The 25,739-nt window shown below is 33.5% G+C and overlaps 1 long non-coding RNA gene across 2 annotated transcripts in view; it reads left to right on the top strand.

The window, feature by feature from the left end:
- The window catches only part of LOC128247044 (uncharacterized), a 141,711-nt gene extending 116,524 nt beyond the window's left edge, over positions 1-25,187 (top strand). Inside the window, exon 4 of one of the 2 annotated variants that reach the window (XR_016238002.1) lies at positions 25,037-25,187. This is a non-coding gene — a long non-coding RNA (uncharacterized LOC128247044). Of the gene's footprint in view, positions 1-14,502; positions 14,756-25,036 lie in introns of those variants that run through there. The other variant, XR_016238003.1, reaches the window with a different exon arrangement.
- The last annotated feature ends 552 nt before the right edge of the window (positions 25,188-25,739 follow it).

Here is a 25,739-nt window from a genome sequence, read left to right as displayed (position 1 = left end):
GCAATATAATGATGTATGGCAACATTTGAAAGGGTGAAGCCAGAAAAATTAAACAAATGCTAAACACACAAAAAGCCACGAAATTTTTAAAAACTCTGTTAACATCTTGTGGAGGTAAAGCTCATATACACTGTCATATATATATATATATATATATATATATATATATATATATATATATATCACATACACACACACATCGTCACGTGCATATTTATGCAAAATTGTGTGTTTGTGTGTCTATGATATGTATGTGTGTATATATGTTTTGTTGTTTGTTAATAGACGTAACAGGAAACAGTTGATTTAAAAAAGATGGGCAATAGATATCACACAAAAGAAACGTAAAGATAATGTTATTTTTATTTATAGAAATAACAAACAAGACAACAGACGTTTGCCTCAAACTTCGTAATAATATTGTTACTATTTAGAAAATTATACTAAGGAAAAAAAAACAGATAAACATTCATACGCGTATATTTATCTGTAGACTGGGTTATTATTCCAATTCAACAGTATTATAGATCCATTAATACCAGTTTTAAAAATCGGTTTCGCATGGAGTATTTCATTACAGGGTGACTATTTAATAGAGGAATAGGGGCCGAAACCGGACGTGGTTCCTCCTGATGATGTCTTGAGCTAACTGGATCCTAATCCACCAAGGGAAGGTATGTCAGAAGAAAGTAATTCAACAACGCGTGATGAACCGTAAGACGTGTGGCCAGAACCTCCTGGAAAATAACCATAGCGAGGGACATTCCACAGTTGAATTAGAACAGTCACAAACAGTGAAAGAAGACATGCACCCAACACCAGAGCTGAAGACACCTCCGAAAGGAGGGGCCCCGCCACGTCAAAACGGTAGAGGAGTAGGGGCCGAAACTGGACGTGGTTCCTCCTGATGATGTTTTGAGCTAACTGGATCCTATAAAGGAGCTGTTGTGGTAGCAGACCACGAAACATGGTTGAAATTCCTCCATCGCCTAAGGAGAGGCAATGCCTGGAAAAATATAGGGACCGTCCGTTGTTAATGGAGGTGAAAAAGATGGCACACACTTTCTATTCGCCAAGGAGGTTCGAACACAATGACTAATATTTACTGCATTTTTGACTTTGAGTAAAATTGATTTCTTTATAAATGTTCACTTGGTATAATGGTTAAAAAAAAATAAATAGACATAATGTAATGTCTAAAAGTTGATGAATACCACTTCTTGATCCCCTCCATTTTCTTATTGGTGTATATATGTATACACACACACAGGCACACAGACACACACGCGCACACACACACACACACACACACAAACAAACACACACACACACACACACACACACGCACACACACACACACATATATATATATATATATATATATATGACATTTTTAAAATTGCATTTTAAGACCTTCTTTCATATATATATATATATATATATATATATATATATATATATATATATATATATATAAGGTTTTAAAATGCAATTTTAAAGATGCTATATATATAGATGTGTGCGTGTGTGTATGCATGTGTGTGTGTGTGTGTGTGTGTCTGTGTGTGTGTGTATGTGTGTGTATGTGTCAGTGTGTGTGAGTGTGCTATATACCCGTTCTCCATTTTCACAAATATCCATTTGCAAGACTCCAAATGTTATTGTTCAACGATCAGGTTACTCACATACAACAGCAATAAATTTTATTTGGTGTTTTGATTGATAGAGATGTAAAGAATAACTTTCTTCCGAATATGCTATCGAAAATCTGTACTCGGAATTTGTTTTATGAAATATTAAATACTATTGTAATATTAATGTATAACGAATGTATAAAATAGCAGCCCCTGTATGATCTTTAGAGAATCCAGACTTAGTAGCCAAATTTACCCACGACGCACTATGAACGAAACATATACACCATATATGTGTGACCAATGATATGTATATTTTACAGTCTTAGAAAGAAATGTCCCATTGGATAATGCTTCCGATATCACAAGATCTTCACATCTCGAATACATTTGGTTATACGTCGGCTCGGTCAGGAACGCTTTGTTGATAAACAACAGCAACGACAAAAACTAAATTACAAAGTTTGATGAATAATTTCTTGCTACTGGAGACAATTTGGCGAAGAGATATAAAATCACTTTATTTAGAATACTGTCTGGGAATGATGAGAATATGTTTCAATTTGCATAAAAAACTAATTACCATGTCGCAAGTGATAACGATTCCATGTGTTTACACTTGAGACCTGAAGACATAATTAAGCCAATAAGATTATTATTTTCGTACAGGATGAAAATAGTGAAATGTAACAAGCGTGTTTTCATTGCTTGTACCATCGTCAACTACTAGCGTGGCATAAATTCTCACGATTGATATATGCAGTATTGATATATGCAGTATTGATATATGCAGATATATGCAGTATAGCATTTCATCCACTAATCTAGTAATGGGATAGAGAATGAAGTGGTAGGGCTGTTAGATATCTGATTCATAATCTGCTGTTATTTTGTTTCCATGTCTGCATGCGTTGAGTTCATATTCACGTTATAAGCAGTAGTTACGTTATGTCACTGGTACTTTAAAATACACAAGACTCTACCAGATGGTGGCGGAGATAACACCTTTGAAAACAACAGTTTGCCCGTATGGATAAACGAGTTTAAAGAAAAAAATCCATAACTGAAGATTATCACCATGCAGTACGGGACCATCAATTACAAACAAACACAAATTGCCACCGAGGGTTCAACTTTATTCTTGTGAAAATACTATTCAGAATCCGTGGCATCCTGCACATGTGGACTGTAATCGCATGATATATGTTGGAAGTTTTGGTTGCAGCATAGTATGTGAAAATTGGGTACTGCGTCAGTTGATACTTAATGTGAAGGATGGAATGCGGGAAGCCTGCTGTGATCTACAAGAAGCCGCTGAAAAGAAGTTCCTTTCTTATCTGAAACGTGGCTACATATTTATCATGTGATAATGAAGGTTCAACATATGGAGCGGTGTCATATTTCTTCATCAAGGCCAATACATTTCCAGAGACACTGATATATACTGCAATGTTTCGAGTTTTGTTGCGGGAGAAAAGAAGGACTTCAATGTCCTTGATTTTCTGTATCGGGACTCTAACATATACAGCGAAAGGATACATTGTGACAGTCAAACATCTTAGAGATTCTTAAAGGAGGATGAGATCGAACGAGAATCTAAAACCGATCGGCATTCACGATAGTGGTGCCCAACTTCACGCATCTTTGCCAAAAGAATTACCAAATTGAGCACTTGTCGCCATACATCGTACATTTATCTTCAGGAGGTATTCTAAAATGTTTTGTAACTTTGAAACGTACACAGTGAAGAAAATGTTGCGCAAAAGATTGCATTTCCAGTTGTATATTACTGAAGATCTAAAATGCATGTATAAAATGCTTTCAAAATATTACTATTTCGTTTGACTGTATTATTACAATTTTTATGACTTGATACGTACATTTCTTTGTTGTATTACATTTAAAGCGTGACCCTCCTCAATAAATTCTGTACCCAACAGGTGGTCAGATGCTATACAGTGGAGTTTGTTGACCCGGCATAATGAAACGTTATTTGCATACCATTAACGTTACCATAAAAGAAACATAAACAATTATAAAAATGGAGAAAAGATGTTAAAAAATCAAAATTGGATTTAATAAGCACCTACAAACCTTTCATAGAGCAATACAACTATGTAAGAAAAAATTCTATCAATAATTATAATTAAAGTTATGTATTGTCATTCTCGTCAGTGTGAAGAATTTAAGAGAAAACATCAAAACAGTTATTAATAAAAATCAAGAAGGAAAAACAAATGCGCACACACACACATATATTCTGGCGGGCCTTCCGGCCATCAGATGTACTGTGCACAAAAGTATTCATATGACGCATATTAGCATCTATTGTAATGTTATTTTCCTTTCAATAAAAGTTGCTGAAACGTATTTCAATATTACATCACTTAATTTAAATGGAGTTACGGAGAAAAACAAACGAGGCGTCGTACCTTAACTTTCTCTCTCTACATATGCCCCTCTCTATATCTTTATCTCTCTCATTATTTTTCTCTCTTTCTCTCTCTCTCTCTCTCCCTGTCTCTGTGGTTGTATATGTGTGTGTCTCTCTCTCACTACTTCTACCTCTTTTTCTCTCTAGAGAAGAAATGCGTGAGACAGTCAGAAAGGGAATTAAGGAGAAAAAACCAGTTACGGTGAAATGATCGGTACGTGGATTGCTAGAGATAGGAATCAATACACCACCAACTCGCCTTCCACATTCCGTTTTCGGAAACTAACTGCTCACGTATCTGGGGAATGGTCAATTTAACTTAATTGACACAAGAATCCTAAAATATTACCAATTTTAATTAGGTTTTTCAGGGGTCAACCTACAAAATAGAGACAACGTACAAACTTTGCTTGAGTACATGAAGCTCGTTAGTATACCCACACATACACACACACACACCCACCCACACACACACACACACACACATATATATATACAGGCATACATACATATATGCATACATATATATGTATGTATATACATATATACATATACGCCTGTAAATCTTTTTATATGTGTGTGTGCATGTAGACATATATGTACACAGTTTCAAACTCACAAATAATCACAAATACAAATAAACATACATGCATACTTTCTATAGTATCCTATAATTTAAGATGCAGTTCTAGATTAGTATATTTATGAATAAAACCATGTAATATACTATTAAAGTTAATAAATTCTACCTTTTGCAAGGGAAAGACATGATACGAATTATTATTGTTTTTTTATGAATGTCCTGTAGCGAATGTATTACCCAGCGCTTTACGGACCTCTTTTATAATTGATTACATTTAGTGTGCCATTATAATCAGACTATTCCACATTTTCATGTTGATATTTTAGTTGGATATGTGTAATAAAAGCCAGATAAAGGAGAAACACTGTAGAAAGTAGATGGCAATGTTGCATTTGTCTGGTATATAAAGAGCATAAATGTTGTATCAACATCAAATATGCCATGTGTTTTGTGTACAACAGTGATATTTATGATCGATTGTATAATGTTACAAACTATTGTATTTATTTCCCATTCATTGTGTGAAAAATAATATTCTTCACTTACTCATATTTGCAGTAACTCTTGGAACGTGGTCGACCTTCAGAAACGTCCAACATATATTCAGTAGCACTATAAGACTCTATTCTGTGGGAAACTACAGGAACAAGTATGCAATCGTGCACGATTATATGAGAAATCAATATAACATCCATATTATGCGTTATAACGGAAATAAATCTGTTTGAAAATAGTGAATGTTTGGTTTAAACATCGCACATTATTCTAATTCGAAATATGTAATAAGAAAAATACCCAATAACTAGTCGATGACGTAACTTTATATCTATAAGAAACTGCAGAGAGAATAAAGATATTTTTTTTAAGAGATATTTTTCATGATCAGCTCCACCACCGTTTATTTTTAATTAGCTACCATCTTGTAAGTCCGAAGCAATTACTGATAAAAACAGAAGAAAATAATTTGTCTAATGAAATACGTCATATCAACGTCCTTAATTTTCTGAACAGAATTTATACGCCATTGTTAATTTTAATCTTGTTATCCTATTCATCATTTGGTAGAGTTTTATTAAAATTCATGTATTAGATATCTTACTTCACAGACAAATTGATTATATGTAATTTTCAACCACTTTTTCTATCTCGAATTTCGAATTTCTTTTGCCCATTCATTTTAAGTTTTGATTAGCTTTCCCAAGAATGTTCTCGTACGTTTCATTTTATTACAAAAACTTAAATTATTTGCTTTCATTATCAGAACTTCCTACATAACAATTTATGTATTGTCGTTCCTTCTGTATTCCTATTCATTTTCCGTTTTATTTTTATTAAGTTTCTACTAACAGGGGACTAAAAAAGTGAATTTCAGTTGGTTATTATTGCATATATTTTACACCAAAATAATGCGAACTAATTTGACTACCTATGATTCACTTGATCAGCAGGTATATAATCTGTGTCTACATAGACAGTCTTTTTGAAGGTTTAATTCAGAATATAGGATACTAGAGATGGCGTGAGATATACGCATCTTAGGAAGGTTCATAAGGGAGATCAGTGAGTTTGTTACTCATAGAAAAGAAACATCTACCGATTTCACCATATACATCTCAACGCAGAATATTGTGTAAATATGGGGTGTTAACATTCAAGCATTGTCATTATAGTTATCCAAAACTGTTTTGGTGAATAAGTCGACCTACCTCTATTGATTTGAAAAGTTCAAATTTTGGTTTGAAAAATTCAAGTTGCATGCAGTAGTTCTCAACACTTTTGACATTATCTACGAATGGGAAAGAGTTACAAATTTTAGTCGTGAATGAATAAATGATCAATAAATTAAAATTAAGTGAGCAGGTATTGAGCTGCTGTTGTGGTGCAGCGGTCGGAAAAGAAAACGATTGACATACGTATCAGAGTCTAGGGGTATCTTTGATTATATTAGCATGTCCATGGTTGGAAGAGATATGAAATTAGAAAAAGTGATCAAAACTGTTTGAAATATGGCAACTAATCATATGCGATGCTACGAACTCGACTGCTAAACAGTGAAATATGCTATATTTATAATTCTGTTTCGTCGTTTTAATTTTGAGTATTTTTATAGTAACAATTTCTATAAACATATTGCCATAAACATTCTGTCGAGTCAGAGAGGAAATAGTACTCAAAATTATGCACAACGATATATCAAAAATATAATAAAGTATACACCAATAGACATTTGAACGAAAACTTGGAAGTTATTAGCTATTAAAAAATAAAATTAGAAAAACAGACTGACACGAGCCTTGTGGCATACAGTTGTAAGTAAGCGCTTTCTAATTCAATTCGCTACCCTGTAACACGTGCGCATGAAACTTTGAACAACCAAAGCGATAACATGCAATTCAAATCATCATTTGAAAAATGTGTGTCATTGTGATTAACGAAGGTTATATTTATATACAAAAACATTTGAGGAAATCTTCCTTCAAGTGTATCTTGTTACATACTTTATGGAATTATCCTATTACAAAACTGTAACCCAAATATATATGCGGGGGGCGTATGTGTGTGTGCGTGCCTGTGTGTTCGCGAGCGTTCATACGTGTGTGTGTGAGTTTGAAGAAACATTTCTAATAATGTATATGAACATGTATCAGAAAAGACGCACACAACACACACACACAAACACACACACAAACACACACACACATACCCCCCCATATATATATATATATATATATATATATATATATATATATATATATATAATGTATATATAGTTAATCAAATATATGCTAGGAGCAAATGTTTTTGATATGACAAATGTCTAAAACATTTAACATATTTAGAGATTCAATTAGAGCAATTATATATTAGAGACTAAAAGTAAGAAAATAATGCTATAAGAATGATAGAAGTGATACGTCCTTAATATAAGTGATATTGTATTAATAAATAAATATATAAAGTATAACTATGATTATTGAAAAACATTTGAGAGAACGTACGATCGTTTCATGAAAATACTACATTTCGAAATGAAATCCAAAGTTGATAACCATTATTAGGATGTATATCCACTTGTCAGAGAAAAGGATCAATTTCAGTGTAGTAAATACAATGATAGAAATGCTATTTAAAATCGTATCATAAAGGTGTTGTTTAAAAAGTTATTGGCATAGATTTGGGCTAGAGATTTTGAAAAATAATATAAATCCATGGTAAAATCATTTCTAAGAATCCGTAATGATTGTGTATAGATAGAAGTACCATAATTCCCTTTCCCTTCGGTATGTAATCCATAAACACATTTACCATACGATTTTGAATAGCCCTTTAACATTCGATTTCCTACATTGAAATTCATCCGTTTCTCTGACGAGTGGATATACTACCCAATTATGGTTGCCAACTTTGGACTACATTCCGAAAGGCAGCATAATCATGAAACGATCGTTAGTTCTCTCAAATCTTAATAAATAATAATAATAATAATAGTTGTACTTTATATATGTATTCATTAATACAATATTGTTTATTTTTTATGGACGTATCTCTACTATGATTTTTATGATATAATTTTTCCTACTTTTACTCTCTAACACACAGACACACACACATGTATGTATGTATGCATGTATGTATGTATGTATGTATGTATGTATGTATGTATGTATGTAAGCTTGTATGTATGTATGTATGTATGTATGTCTGTATGTATGTATATAAACCTACTTGGAAATGGATGCGTGGCGTTCAATTATGTATTAATATAAATAATATATATATATCCAAAATTCTCTTTGGAAATTTAAGGGAGCAACTGTCTTTGAAGACTCATATTGTCGTTGAATGCTCTAAATGAGCAGTAGATAGGCAGCCGACAAGTGATGAATGGTCGTTCTTTGTGTCACTTGTCCCCTTTCCCATTTTTCATCTCGTTGTTTGCGTATTCAACTCTTGTTTCCTTACTTCTTACATCTTGTTGTTTACACAGTTGGTGACGTTCTGTACCTATATATGCATATGCATATATATATTTCGTATGTGTATTTCGTGTGCAAGATTCTTTATGTGGATACGTGTGTTGAAAGAAATACAATTAAACCTTGGGAGAGGCATTATGCCGGTAATAAACACACGCACTGGTTCATTCATTTATTAATTTATATAGTTTTTTGTTAAATTATTTCATTGCACTCTTGCAATCTCTTCAGTAACTTCTCTCTCCACTTCCATTTATTTTGAATGTATGATCTGGCGTTGTTTTGGCGTTGTTTTGAAACTGTTCGTTATGAGCATGTGAGTGTGTGCAAGCTCGTATGTGTGCACGCTCATATGTGTGCACGCACTTATGTGTTCCTGCTTATATGTAAGTATGTGCGTCTATATGTGTGTTTGTAACAATTTCGTTTATATCAGATCAGATAGAGACTTTTTTTTTTTAATTTAAATTTATTTATTTACGTTCATATTCCGCATCATATGTGTAAACAACACATGCAACCATGGACAATTGTAAGGCCCTCATCTACGTGTATTTGGTGTTCTAAATTGGTTGCGTTTCAGTTATGAGGACCCCTGTATTTGCCGCAACGATGCGTCACCGGGGTGTCTAGACAGGATTTCTATGCTAATTGTGTCCAGTACACCACCATGTTGTTCTTTGGCATGCTGGTAGAGCACCGAAGTTTGTTTTTGATTATTATAGTCCCTCCAATGTTCGTTTACACGCTCAGCCAAACTTCTTGCCGTTTCACCTATGTATGTCGTGTTTCTCTTTTTACACTCACCATCCATACAACTTATTTTGTAGACCACATTTCTGGCTTTGCAGCTGGCACCAGGACTATATTTGCACACAATGCAACTTTTCTCAACACACCTTGTTCTTCTGAAGGGATATGTTTTACATATTATTGATCTAATGGATCTCCCTGGTTTTTCTATAACATTTACCCTCAACTTGGTACTTTTGAGGATTTTTCTAAATCTGCGGGCCAGCTCTCCGTGTGGCGTGGCGTCCAAAAACATTATTCCCTGTAGTTTCTCAGTATTGTACCACGTGCTCTTTCTGTTTGTTTTGTCACTAATTCTTTGTAGTCTATTCCACTGTTTGTTACGGTATCTAGGTTGTGTTCCATCTGTATCTTTGACAACAATCTCCTCAAATTTCTTGTTAGCTCCTCTGTATACTCGGATTCTATCTTTCTGGCTGTATCCCATGCATGAAGTCTTGAATATGTCTTTGCCTCTCCCATGAACTGCACAGGGGGGGGGGGGATATGTTTTTCATTATTCTAACGAAATCGGCTATTAATATATTGATTTTCCCACTGTGTGATAGAGCCGAATTCTTATGGATAACATACTTTGAAGATATAAGTTTCATATAATGTGAGTGGAGGATTTGAACTTTGTCATTAATTGTTTCTAGTCAAAGTTCTGTGTCAAGTACTGGAAGTCTCATGTTTAGGTGTCTTGTTGGGTAATCTATTGTTACTTTGATGCTCTGGTGTATTGTATTAGCTATATTCTGGATGTTTTCCATCACGATCTTCTCGTTCTCTTCAGTCTGCATGTTTGATGGTGTTTTGACTAAGATATTAATGTCATCCACATATCTCCCGTATAGTTTGATTGTTATTGAGTGTTCTTCGAGAGTTGTTTTCAGCTTTTTGTCCCACCAGGTCATGAATAGGCTTGCCACGTCTCCGGCCACACTGACACCAATAGCCGCTCCCTGGACCTGCATGTGTAGTTTTTCATTGAATCTAACTATACGGTTCTGCAGGGTGGTCTTCAGACTTGCACCTACAGCATGTGCAACCATTTTACGTGTTTGGATATTATCCTCTAGGTCGTGGGTGGGTGTATTCCATCCATTCCAACGCTCTGCGGCGGTTTTTCTAGCAGCTGATGTGATCGTAGGTGGTCTACTCCTTCCTGACCTGGTGGGGCAGAATCTAGTTAGATCGTGGTGATCTAAGTATTCATTATTATAAACGAGCTTTAGGAGGAGGCCTAGTTCCCTCGTGTTCACTTCACGGAAGGTTACTTCACTTTCCGAAATAATCTCAACACATCTCTCTACGGCAAAGTCAATGTGAATGGATCGATAGAGAAATACTACATCTATACTGCCTATAATACAATCTGTCAGGTCATGGGAGCAGTTACATTCATTGACTCTGCTGAGGAGGTCCTCAGTGCTTTCACAAACATCAAGAGACATCTCGATGTGTGGTCTTGATATCTGTGAGAAGAAGAATGACAGCCTATAATTTCTGGCAATATTGGCACCACAAATCGGTCGATATGGGGGGGCCTGTGATAGAGTCTGCAACAGGTTTATGGTCTTTCCGTAACCCATAGAGTGTAGGAATGTCGTTGCTGGATGATGTGAAGTTCTGTGCTGTGCGTCTCTTAAGTTGGAGTATGTTACACCACATTCCCATGTATGCATTGAGAATTTTCTCTACTTTTTCATATTCTTGCGGTGTAACTTCTCTCATATCTTCTATATGTTTTTGCATCGTATGGGTGTAGTTTTGCAGGCTGTCTACCGATATCCTGCCTGATTTGTCTGTAGGGAGGCATACTATCTCATTGTTTCTAACTCTATGTTTTAGTTTTCGTATGCCCATTGCAGCTACTGTACCGAGTTGGTGGGCCCCTACTTCGTTCTGTGTTGGGGCAGTTGCTATATAACGTGTTAATGTTTTCTTGAGTCTGCTTCTAGCTAAAGACATAATGGCTTCTGTTTTATCATCTGTGTAAGGCGAGATGCATACTCTTTTGTTGAAAGGTAAATCCGTTGGATAGATTCGGGTCATATCATAGGATTTGTCAATTGGGTTATAAAAGAGATTTTCTAAGGTGTTGTTGTTGCCATTGTTGTTATCATTGTATGTGTGGCTGTTGTTGTTGCTGTCGCTGTTGTTATTGTGACGGACGTTGTTGTTGCTGTTGTTCCTGGTGTGTGCGGTGCTGTTCGTGTGGTTGTTGCTATTGCTGTTATCATTGCTGTTGCTGATGGTGGTAGTGTAATCATTATTGTTGCTGTTGGTGGTGGTAGCGGTGTAGTTGTTGTTGCCATTTCCATTGTTATTGTTGGTTGCATTGTGAATATTATGCATATTACTGTCGTGGTGGTTTCTTACAACTGAGTTGTTGTTGTAGTGGTGTCCTAACCTCCATCTAATCTTAGTAAATGTCTTTTCAATCTCAGACAGATAATTGATCTTACTGACCTTGTTATACACGACATATTTAGGTGGTAATCCTAGGGCACACTCTTCATTTGCATCCAGTAGTACTGAGCCATACATTCCAGGTGTGTGACTATTTTCGTTTGCGATGGCATTGTATATCCCCGGTAGTTCGCAGTCCGACATCAGAATCCCGTTGATGGTATTTGGGTATTTGTCTTTGTTTCCTGTGTGTTGTGGTTGTTGTTGTCTCATCCATTTCAATTTGTTGCTGAAGTGTTTGATACAGGCTCGGTCTATATAGTTATATTCCTGATGGATGATATCTGCGAGTTTTAACTCCTCATACGGTGTTATCATGTTCTTGAGGTTTTGTTGTAAGAACCTTATTCTCTTTTGGTACTGGCTAATTTCTTTGTATATTCTCTTTTTGATGTTGACCAGTAGTGTGTGTCTTAGTCTGCTTGCTTGGCCCTCTGTGAGCCTCGGTTTTCTTACAGCTGAGTTGATGGCATTCGTGTATAACTTACAATTGCCCATGGTTGCATGTGTTGTTCACACATATGATGCGGAATATGAACGTAAATAAATAAATTTAAAAAAAAAGTCTCTATCTGATCTGATATAAGTCTCTATCTGATCTGATGTGTGCGTGCACACATATGAGCGTGCACACATACGAGCTTGCACACACTCACATGCTCATACCGAACAGTTTCAAAACAACGCCAAAACAACGCCAAATCAACGCCAGATCATACATTCAAAACAAACGGAAGTGGAGAGACAAATTACTGAAGAGATTGCAAGAGTGCAATGAAATAATTTAACAAAAAAACTATATAAATTAATAAATGACTGAACCAGTGCGTGTGTTTATTACCGGCATAATGCCTCTCCCAAGCTTTAATTGTATATATATATATATATATATATATATATATATATATATATATATATATATATATATATATATATATATATATATATATATATATATACATATATATATATATATATTCTTCATATTATATATATATATACATATATATTCTTCATATCATATATATATATATATTCTTCATATTTAATATATATATATATATATATATATATATATATATATATATATATATATATATATATACATACATACATATATATTTAACACAGTTCTAGGAAGCTAAATCAAGCATTAAATAAGTTACTTACTGGTATGGTCTTCTTTGATTGCTATAACGTATGAGAGAATATTTTCTTTTATTTATGGTGTATCTTGTTTAATTTCATTTCTTATATGAATGGGCCTACAAAGAGTTTGTTAGAGACAAAATAACGAAGTATACTTACTGTCAAAGATTTCATCGAAAGTAGGAAATGCGTATGACAATTTCCAATTATCTGTTTGCGAACTTATTTTATAGACACCCAAGTTACAAATGTAACACGGAGTGTAGGCTCATACGTTTATAGATGTGTTCGATAGCAATAAACAGACCAACAATCATAACAATGGGTGTGTGTTAAGAAGTTTGCTGCATAACAATATATTTCTGGGTTCAAACCCAGTTGATGGAACTAGTGTTAGTATCTTCAACTATAGCTCGGGGTCGATAAGACTCTTCTGAACGTATTTGATAGACAGAAATAGAAAGAATCCTGTCACATATTGTTGTTGATATATAAATGTATATATGCTTGTATGCTTGTATGCATGTATGTTTGTATGTATCTATGTGCATTTTTGTTTTTTGTTTGTTCCACACCACCACGTGACGACCAGTGTCGTTTCGTTTGCATTTTGTAAATAGCAGTTCAGAAAACGAACAGATAAAATAAGTACCAGTCTTTAAAGTAAAACAAGTATTAGGATCGGTTCCTTCGACTAAAACACTCGACTGCAAGGATCCAGCAAGGACGCCTTTTGATGACTGAAGTAACTAGGAGCTTATATATATATATATATATATATATATATATATATATATATATATATATATATATATATATATATATATATATATATATATATATATATATATATATATATATATCTATACATACATACACTCATACATTCATACATACATACATACATACATACACAGATACATACAGAGAGACAGAGAGACGGAGAGCGAATAAAAAACTGATAACATAATTTATTGGAAGCTCAACAAAGTTTCTATGAGATTCTCTTTCCCAATCTCCGCATGATTTTGAATTACCATACATTGCATTTTGTAACGAATAAAAGAAGTTATTTGTTAGCTGAAATTAATAAAGAAATGTTATTTGCTCGTCGTTCTATACTAGATAAATTGTAAATGGTACTGTAATCGTAAATATAATCTTATTAATATAATTTGTAGAATGAGTTATAATCTAGATGAAAAGTAAGTTATATGAATAATGAATGTACAAATGTTATACAGCCTCAGAAAATACAGTGCAAGGAAGCGATTCGTAACGTTTGTAAAAGCAATCATCACTTCAAATCAGAGAGAGTTATGTAATTATATGGCCATGGTTGAATAAATTCTGAAGTAATATTTTCGATAAATATCTGCATAAATCAAGCATTTCAAATTACTTATTCAAACTGTCTTTCTGAAAATATGTCATATGATATAATCCTTTATTCTATAGGCACACTATCTGAATTTTTGGGATGCGGATCGAGTTGATTACATCGATCCTAAGATTCAACTGGTATATATTTCAACGACCCCCAAAATTATGAAAGGCAAAGTAGACTGAGACAGAATTTGAACTCAGAACGATAAAATGAAAGTTGGGAACAAACGTTATCACTTATCAATGTGATTTAGAATTGCATATCCAATTATAGAATGAACAGATCCTGTTTCTTTTAAATAATAAAAATATATTTGTAATGGTGTGTCACGCATTAGAAATCTATTATTCTTTTCATAATTCCACATTCTCAAATTTTACTATGTTATCCCAGTTTAAGGTTTAGAAGTAATCTTGTTTCAACAGTAAACGTGAGTTTAATGATATTTTCATATCATGAAAATTGTTCGAAAACAAATGTTCGAAAACAATTATTCGAAAAAAAAGTTATTCGAAATAAATGTCATTGGTGTACTTGAGTTTTAATCGTATTCTTTGTGTTTAAATATTTTTTTTTTAAAAATTGAATAATTTTCATTCATGCAATTTTCCATTCTAATAAATGCTTTTCGAATAATTGTTTTCGAACAATTGTTTTCGAACAACGTTCACATAATCGTTATTTTAATTTAATACTATGCTCCATTTTGCATTAGCGTCAGAAAATTAGAAACGAGTATCCTATGATTTGTGATGTATCTGTTACTACTTCCGTTTTTTTAAAAATTCTATTCGTGAATTGATTTTCTAATTGTCATTATCCATTTGTTCATTCGGTGCGATGTAGCTGTGCTATAACTCAAGTACTGAACGGATTGCAAAGGCAGGCATTTTATTACAATGGAATGCTGTACATCAAGATAAGCAGTAATTATCTGTCTGGGTACCTTGTTAATACATCTACAACAAAGCACACCCAGCTAAATGTTCGAAAGAATTAAATATGCCTATCAATAACAGATAGTCAGCACGTAGAAAAATTCTGTGCATTTTCTCCCAGTATGCATTGTATAGAATAGAATTCGAAATCGTGCTGTTGCACTGTTTTCCTTGTGTTATAAATGCAATCGCCTTACTGAAAAAAATGAATTTGTTTTGTCGGTCGGTCTCTCCTGCTTATTATGATTTCCAATGTGTTTGTATGAATGCAGTAATTACACTCTTTCGTAGAGCAAGTGATTTTTGTTTCTTTTCCTTTCTTTTTGATGGTTGTTGTGTTCTTTCTGAACGGAAGAATAGTATTTCTAGAATTGAATATAAGGAAAGTATCGGGTTAGCGAAAAGTTTCAAAGAAAACCTTTGTCTAGAACGCGACAGTAACATCCTATAGGATTATCTAGGAAACGGAAATAGTTACATCAATATCAGTGAAGCCAGCTTCAAAAGAAGTTTTCTCCCTCAAAAGTTCACCTTCAGAATGAGCAAAATTCGAACAGTATAAACGCGTTCAGATTTTAATATGAAATACCTATGTAGAGAGGATTTTGATATCAAGTGTTGATCAGGAGCATCGTATAGCTTTTGAAAGTGAACGGGAGCGTGACCACCTAAAAACTGCATTGGAATATCTGATAATAATTAAGCTACCTGATATTGTGAAGAAAAGAAATTAACTAATATAAAAATATCGTTAAGTGAATTGAACTTTTTTGTTCAAGCAAATGTGAGCGAATGAGAACCATTTTAGATTAACAGGCATTGATTTCCTGGGACGAAAATTGTTTTCATCTGGTTAATAATGTGTGACATGAGTTTTGAAACAGAAATGTATTCATGTATCAATGATATTGTTCTGCTTCTCACGCCGCGAGTTCGTGTGTTAAGTGTTTACCACCGTAAGTTATAGAAAACCATAAGAATAAAATATTTCTTTGTTTCTTTGTATTTAAATGTCATTAAGATATTTAGGGAAGTAAAATTTATTAAAAAAAAAACTTGATAGATATGAGGAAAATATTTAAAGTTATGAAGTACTCTTATCAATATATATGAATATCTGTATTAAAATAGCAAACATTGATTAAAGGTCGAACTAATATGAGTTCTGATGATTTATTTTCAATCATATTCTTAAATTCCATTGACACATATTGTGTTTTTGCAATAATCTGTCACTTATTTGTTTTTTCCCGCCAAATTACAATAAAAACAGCTTAGAATTTCAAAGTAGAAACCATCTGCCAGTTCTTTGACCAGACGCTAAAAAATGTTCTTGTCCTTCGAAATGAAGAACTCCTTCACTGACGCTCCCCACTCATCTGGAAGAGAAGTGTACCCTGGCCAATTTTCCTTCACTTTAAAAAAAAAAAATACCTCTACATACGCACGCATGTTAATATATGTCTGTTATAACGTATCCATAAACACATATAAATCATCGAATGGTATATTTTCTCCCTCTGAAGATATTATGCTTGGGTCATATAGATTTAATATTTACTTAATATTTATTTAGTATTTATTGAAAAAGTTTCAACGGGTAATATTTTTTAAACTACCGGACGCCACATCCAAGACGTTTCCCTCTTCAAATAAAGACGCCTTAATTTAATCAATGACGCTGTATTATCGAGAATACACGTATGTATCTGAAGAATTCTGGCATGAGAAATATTTACACAATTTTAGCGTGCTCAATGTGTATAATCATTTTTGAAGGCCAAAAAGAAATTTATTGTAGAATATCTGTAAGAACAGGTAGACATGTGTGTTACATGAAACGTTTGTTTATCAATCAAATGATAATCACTTCGATTGATTTACTACGAGCAAAAATAAAATATTACATAATTAATATCTGTAATTTATATTAGAGAATGCCCCCGAGATTGAATTGAAAACAAAGCGTTTAGAATAAACAGATAAAAGCATTTGGAGGAAATCAATTAAATTTTGAAAGCAGAGTGTCAAAATGTATTCATCGTTTATACGTTTGTTAACATTAATCAAGTATGCATTTTCAAAACGGTAATGGAAGAAATATGCTTTCCTCACGAATATAACCATAGTATACGTATAAAAATATATAGATTAAATATATTGCGATAACTATTACGTTGATTTTGATTATCAAATTGATTATTTAAATAATCGTTGTAAACTATAGGAATCATTTAAGCATTGGTACTTATATAATGTTTAGGTACTTATAAATGAAACAAAAACCGCACAAAACAAGCGGTACATTTGTACTGCTTGTTTTGTGCGGTTTTTGTTTCATTTAGATATAAATTTCATCATAGGGAACGAAATTTATGAGCAAAAACATTTGATATATTACGTAATGAGAGAAAGAGAATGTGACAGAAGTAGGAACTGATGGGTAAATGAATATGAAATTTTAAAGAATATTACTATAAATATAAATGTGATAAAATGGAATTATGCAGTGAAAAACGTTAGAACTAAGTTTCCTCTTTGGCAAATCTTTCTGGATCATAAAAAATATTGAAAAAAAAAAAAAAAACTCTGGAAGGCCACAACCATACGGCGTTTGAAATTGGAAAAGAACTAGACCACTATTACCTGGAAACGTCTAGATGGGGTCCGAAAACTGGTGAATGGTAGGTTGAGGCTCTCATCCTATAATTAATGAAAAATAAGTCACAATAGCTGGAAAATTTTCGAGTACGCTTGCCTGAAATGTTGACATCCATTTGATAAAAATGCACCAACATTATATAATTCGCATTAACTTTATTCATTTGCATATAATTGCAGATGCCCAAGAAATATATTTTGCTTCATTCATAAATATTTGCTAAATATGTCACTCTGAAACTTATAGTGCTCTTAGTATATTTTTCATCTTCATATTCATAAATCATATTCTAAATTTGTTGATAAACCCTCAAAAATTGGTCCTCGGTAGTATGCTTTGAATTAAGTCTATTATTCTGAATTTCATCAATATCCTCGTCAAATCATGTTTTCCATCTCATGAGATAAAAACAAGCGCAATTTCCGCCTGATGTTGGTATTATTCTGAGAATTTATTTAAGAAGCTTTCGAATTATCCTGCATTGAAATACAAAATTATAATTTCTGAATATTCTTTAACATCAAGAAAAACTTACTAAGACTAATGCAAATTTCTATGTCAATAAACTAAAAATAGAGACAGAAATGCTTTATAGGAGATGACTATGGGAACTTTTTCGTGAATTGAATCAATACATAGTGTAAATGCCGTATATCGGTATTCGTTTCACGTAATCATTGTTCCGTTCTTTATTAATGACATAAAGCATGAATAATGAACACCGTTAACGTAAAACAGAAGCAAATCACATTATAGGCAGACAAAGGAGGAAGTAAATATATTTTTATAACTGAGTTGTCACATTAATTATCATTATAGTTAGTATAGTTAGTATACTTAGCTTATAAACTAAGGATATCAATTTAGTTAAGTGGGTGGAAAATAATGCAATTATATGAGTTCGTTGCAATATCAAAGAAATCAATAACCATTTCTAATGGAACTGTTGTTAGCTGTGAGATCGAGAAAGAAACTATATTACAAAATGAACATAATTGTATGACTCAAATATGAATTAATGTTTGATAACTGAAAAGTATATTTGCCCAGTTCACACATCTCGCTCCTTCATGTACACGATATAAAAATATTACTGATCTTAATTTCTGTGAAGAGTATAAATTTTGCTAGCAGATCCAGTTTTGCACTGAACAACGTGTTTTATAGCATTGAGTTATATTCTTACCATCTCAGGTTAAATTTCTGGTATGAGATAATTTATTACTTCCTTTGAAGATAGGTTAAAATAAGTGCAATTAGTGCTAGGTCAATTACATTGACTTTTGTCTGTTCAACAACTCAGGTAATTTTTCATCAACATTCTCTACAGAATGTATGTGGTAGCATGTTTTTCATTTCAGGTAGTGTTATATTCTTCAGATGTACGGTGATGGTGTTTCCCACGAAAGATGTACAACCTGGATTTGCAATCATTTTTTGGAGATACCAAACGCTTTAAGGATTCTGGCCTGACCTATCCTAGTTATAGGGGTAAGCTTCAAGCTGACATCACATAAGCGATGAAAATATCGATGCTATGGCATACTTTCTATTTATTTCTTTTTTTTTTAGATTACTAGATTACTGTAGGAAAATTCCTTATGATGCCGTGGAATTTATGTTTTCTCTGGTATTTCTATCGGCACTCCATGTCATGATTTTCATGTCACTATAGCGACATTTTTTTAGTATTATTCTCACGGAATTGTATGGAAGTGGAAATCAAATTCAACATATATGTCTCTCTGTAAGTGTAAGTGTATAGGTGTGTGTGCCTTTGTGTATGTGTGTGTGGGCGCGCGCGCGCGTGTGTGCATTAAATCTGATTGCTCATATCATAATTTGTGAGTCGCACTTTGTTCTTGCAACAATCATCTTAACATTATTGTGATAAACGGGAAATACATAGAATGCCTGCCACCAGAAAGATTTTGAAATATATATAAAAAAAATATCTTGTTCTTTCACTGTAAGATTGTAATTCATACCATACACTACAGGATGACCGATGCATCATACATGTCAAGGCTCGCATTTGTGAATCGTTCTTAATCGCAATGCAGAGTGATCACTGGCATTACGCTATCAATTTATAAAAACTTTTTTCCTGAAAAAGCTTCTTTGTCAAAATTTAGTATGGTTGTCTTAAGATGTCAATGAAGTAGGCAAATGTGAATTCTTAGTGCTAGAAGTGTTCAGTTTCAATTTTAGTTTAAACCAGTGTTGGAATCGTTATAAATCTTGCTATCTTTCTATCCTTTATAAATGTAATAATAAATCATTAATACTTGGTGGTCTACAATGGAAATGACACGTTGGAAGGTCGGTGATCAATCAAAATGATAACAAGAGGAAATTAGATTGCAAGAGCTGCAATATTCATGGATCAAAAATTCAACAAAAGGAGCTGAAATCTCACCTTATCAAAAACATAACACCTCATCATTCAAGTATCCTGAAGATGAATATATGTAGGTGCGTGGTATATTAGGAATAGCAATGAAAAGAAAACCCAAATCACACAACACCATCTTAAGAACTAAACGACACATAGAATAATATATGCCTCTATAGCAAAAAGCAGGGAATCTGTGATCTCAGATATATCTGATGTGTTTACTGTATATCTTTGAATACAGCTCTCTGCGAGAAATGACCGACGTTTAACAACAAAAATACGGCGAAAGAAACATTTTCAAAATAAATTTAAACTATAATTGTCTCTAAATATTTCTAATTACTCTTCAAATGAAAAGAATATATTTTCATATAATAATCTAACATTGACTTTCACCTGTATTCCTCATTTATGACAGTAACTCCATTCTGGTTATCTTATAAGACATATTCTATATTAAGCCTCCTTTCATATGGTAATAGTAAATACCATCATTAGCCAGTTTCAGTGCCACAGCATATAACTGCGTTCAACTTTTTTGAGACATTAGACCATATATATACAACTTCGGATCTAACCACAATGTGAGCTGTATTTTCCCTCTAATTCAGATTTAGGTATGTTAAGTAACCTAAATATGCATAAGAATATACCAGGACTAAGGAATATCATAAAACGAAAATCCTGTTCTCGCTCATATGAGCTTATCAACTGATTTCATAAACTCGATAACAAAAATAGAAAAAAATAACATCATGTTTTCCATCTATAAAACCTCTCCTGCTACATAAATATTTGCTAGAATAAACTCCGAACTCACCAGAAAATATTTAACGTGATTTTAGCAGCTAAAAGGTATATTAAAAAAATTGAAGATAAATAGTGAGGTAGGAAAAATAGACAGGGAAGCTTTGATATTATTGGGGATCTACAGACTCCACACAAGTTAATGACTTAGTATGGATATATTTAAAGTTTAGCTTAAGCAAATAATTCGCTGATTTGGGACGGTGTCTACACAGGCATGATGCACTTTCCACCCAGATAGAGGAATACAAGACGAGATTTTTAAAATTCTTTAAAAACCAAGGACTAACCATCTCTATAGAAAAAGAACACAACTCCGCCAACCTCCTTGATATCACTTTAGATTTAAGTGCAGAAAATTATAAACCTTATCATAAGCCTTAAAAAAGCATGCGATACATAAATAGAAACAATAATCATCCTAGATGCATAATCCAGAAAGTAGTTGAAAACGTGTCTAGACGTATTTCGAATCTATCAGCTAATGAAAATTTCAAGAGAAAAATTAAAATTCAACAGCAAAGATATAGATCTTGGAAAAAAAAAAAACGATAATAAGAAAAACAATAACAACAGTGATGGCAATATACTAATTGGTGAAATTAAAAATGGTAATGGCAAAAATAGTAATGCGAGGATAAATGAAGACGGGAAAATTGAAAAACTAGACAATAACCATAGAATACAGTTAATGCGAGAAATACTAATGATTTTGAGAAAATGGAGTCAGAAACTAATAAGAAATACTGATTCTAAAAGAAACTTTAGTAGGAAGCACACTAACGGAGCAGATAATAAATATGTAAACCTGCCTATTAAAAATACACAAGTAAATAAACAAGTAAATGAATAAAAGCAGAACATATATGAAAACCAGAGAAACAGCATAAATACTTTTAATAAGAACGTCAAAAATTTCTCTAGGAATAAAATTTATGATAATATGGAATAGTATATTATTCCCTACGGTAAGCACATTATTCCCAACATCCCGAAATTATTCTAATCGGTTGCAGAAATATATTTTCTAAAAACCGATAAATATTATCGTATTTTTAATAAACACAAGATTAGAATAACATTTTCCAATAGTAGAAACCTGGCACAAATCATTGCAGCACACAACGCGAAGAGATTGAATAATTTCTATGAGACAATAACAAATAGAATATAAATAGTAATTTTATTTCAAACTACATTGAAAGAAGCTTTTATTGATAGATATAGTAGCATGAGAAATAGCTGCAATAAAGGAACCAACACAAGGGAAGCGACTGATAATAATTCTAAGGCGAGACTTGGGACGGAAGAGAAAAACGTTAGAAGGTGCAGTGCTTGGAAATTAAATTATGAAAATGGTGCTAATAATCAAGGCATGCCTGCAAGGGAATTAATACAAGGGAAATAACAAGTACTAACACAAAGACTAAAATGAAAAGCGGTATCCAGAATGTAAAATATCTGAATAGTGTAAATAACATAGAAAAATAGACCATAGAATGAAAATAACCAAGTAAAAATAGGGGATAATAGAGGAATAGGTTTAGGTTGAGGAAATAATTGTGCTTGTGCAAAATGAAAATTATTCTCGTTAAAATTATTTCAAAATTAAAGATGTGGTTTACAGGGTCAAATTAATTTTAGAAGGAGAGCTATATTTCTACAGAGCTGCTAGTTCTAGATTTATAAAACAGAATAGATAATCACAAACAATCGTTTAAGGACATTAAATAATTTAATTTTGTCGCTTAAAGATATTAATAGAACGTACACAATTAGGTGGGACCACAAATGTGTCGCTGTTTCATGTCAAAGACGTCTAAAGCATTCAAACAAGTTTGGTCTAATAGATTTGCATTAAGCAGATTTTTATATAATCAAATTAGGTTCCTGGTCGATTTTTTCCAACATTTAAGTAGGAATTCCAGCCACGTTTCGTGGTTCGGTACCTCAGCAGCTCTTTATAGGATCCAGTGACTAAAGACATCATCAGGAGGAACTATGTCCGGTTTCGGACCCTAGTCTATCGTTTTCGACGTGGCGCCTCCTCCGTTTCGGAAGTGGCTACAGCTTTGGTGTTGAATGCGTTTCGTCTTACTCCGTTTTTCTTTTGTTTTTTGGTTTCTTCGATGCATCGTCAACGAATGTCAACGGGCGACTGACCATCCTGTCAAACTCCCCCTTAAATACTCGCCGGTAAGCTCCAGCAGCTAACACTAGCTAGCTGTCACGTGACACTGTCTAAACTGAGCAATGGAGTGGAAGTGAGCGTAGTTTTAGCCTGCTCCCTCTCTAAACCTGTCTTCCAACAGTATCGTGTTAGTTTCAGTTCTAGCAGCCAGAGACAACCAGCTGCTTGGTGGGACAAGCCTTCGAACTCGGAGGAGGGCGCGCTATGAATGAGATCGCTGCTTTGGCCAACTTCGCAATCAGCAATGCTGTTTAAGTGTCAGCCAGCCTCACCTTGCGACGCTATTTCCCAGTCGGTATGTTATGGTTTTCAAGCCATTTTGGGACTTCTCACTTCAGCCAGCTGCTCTGTGGACTGCCTACTGTATCATCCTTATTAAGTTTCCCAGCTCTGAGCTCGAAAAGGCAAACCCTCTTTTAAATAATATCACCATTTCCCTTTCAATGAAGTCTTTAATCTCCACTGCCAGGTAGTAATACTCAAATGTCTATTTCTGTTCTCCGCGTTCTTGATTCATCTCTCAAACCTCGTCTTACGTTGCTCTGCATTATGTTCTCTTTCCATGCCACTGTCAGCTCTAGCAAAATTCCAATATTCCTTTCTGTGTTTCATAGGATCATGTCCAGTCATTTTGTTGTTTTTATAAGTGGAAATATTAACAGTTTTTCCAAATCAGCAGTCAGCTCCCAGTATCTTTATTTGAAGGCTGCCCTTTATGACCTTTCCCCTTCTTCTGGATATATATTTTCCCACGGTTTTACTCATTTGGGTGCTCTCCTTTATTATATCCCTCAATCTTCCTGAGTGCTTATGACACCGAGGACTTAATTGTGAAGCCATGTACATATGTCTAGTGCTAGCCTGTAGTTTCACAGAACATGTCTCACCATCGCTTTTTCTCATCAACTACATTCATCAGTTTTTTGTATGTTCAACCGGACTAAATTCGCCGAAGGTACACTTGATCAGGAAGGATCTTCTTGCTTGTTCCCAAGCCCAAATTTCCTTCCATGAGATTCTGTGACTGACCACATATTCTTCACATCTCAGGCACTGTCTCTGTTGACTACATTACACCAAATGTACATTTCGCCTTTCTTCTTCCTCTTCCATCTCTTTTACACTTCTCATGCAAAGTGGCTTGAAATTGTGCAACCCTAGATCGGCTCTTGATTCTTGCGTCGCTCCGACTATGTCAGCATGCCTTAGCTTCCCGATCGCGCTGTTTACACACACACACACACACACACGCACACACACACACACACACACACACACATATATACATACATATACACGTTTATGATTGCACGCTCCTATGTGTGTGTATACAGACTGGATCCGTCATTAAAAGCCACAACTTATAAGCAAAAATTTCATATTTATTTTCTGTAAGTAATGTTGTCCAATGCCAGAAATTGTGTGCATCTATATTTTGTTTTTTCTGTTTTTTTTTTTTTTTTTACATGATCAGATCATATTTACAGATGGAAAAATATACGTAAGAAGGGTTTATTTTGCTCAATTCAATGTACAATAAAATTACTTATACAAAATATCAGTATTTTGATAATGTAATAAATCATTTTTCATATTGATTGATTGTTAGAAATTCAATGAAGCAGAGAAACACGAATATTCGCCTTAAGCCCGATTCATTGTCACTTCTTATCCCGTACCGAATCCAATAAAATATATTCCTTGAAGAATATACAAGGCTGAAATCATTATATTATGATAGCTTCCAATAAAAATGTATTCTGGCATCTAATAAATTATTGCTCATATACTGAAAGAAAGTGTCTTATTTTTATTGATTCGTATTTGTCTATAGGTCAGACGAAGACGTGAGAATTAATACTTCCCTATTTTGATAACAGATTCCAGCGACACAGAGAGGCAAAGCTGATTTAGCCAAAGCATTTCCGATTAGATATATCTCCGTAATAGGAAAGAAAAAAATATTGAGTATACTATTCACTTTAATGGAAATGGGTGATTTACAATTTATGATCAATAATGATATAAAATATCCACCGAACACGTTTGCGAAGATATTTGCAGAGCAAAATTTACACCTTGATTCTCATTCAATATATGATGTTACAATGTAAATTATACTTATTGACAAAATGTTTCATTACCACGGTTGTACAATTAATGACTTTTCCTAATAGAATAAACAAATCAATTTAAATATGTGCCTGTTAATTGGTTTGTATAGTAATATTTTCATTGCTGTAGCAGGATCTTTTGATGAAGTGATATGTTGTCGATGTTTCACCACAAAAGATCTTAATGTAAATTTTGTA

This window comes from Octopus bimaculoides, chromosome 2 (assembly GCF_046866305.1).
Source record: "Octopus bimaculoides isolate indiv1 chromosome 2, ASM4686630v1, whole genome shotgun sequence".
NCBI lineage: Eukaryota > Metazoa > Mollusca > Cephalopoda > Octopoda > Octopodidae > Octopus > Octopus bimaculoides.
The sequence above is the reverse complement of the archived record's forward strand: the minus strand, read 5'-3'. Positions and strand labels throughout refer to the sequence as shown.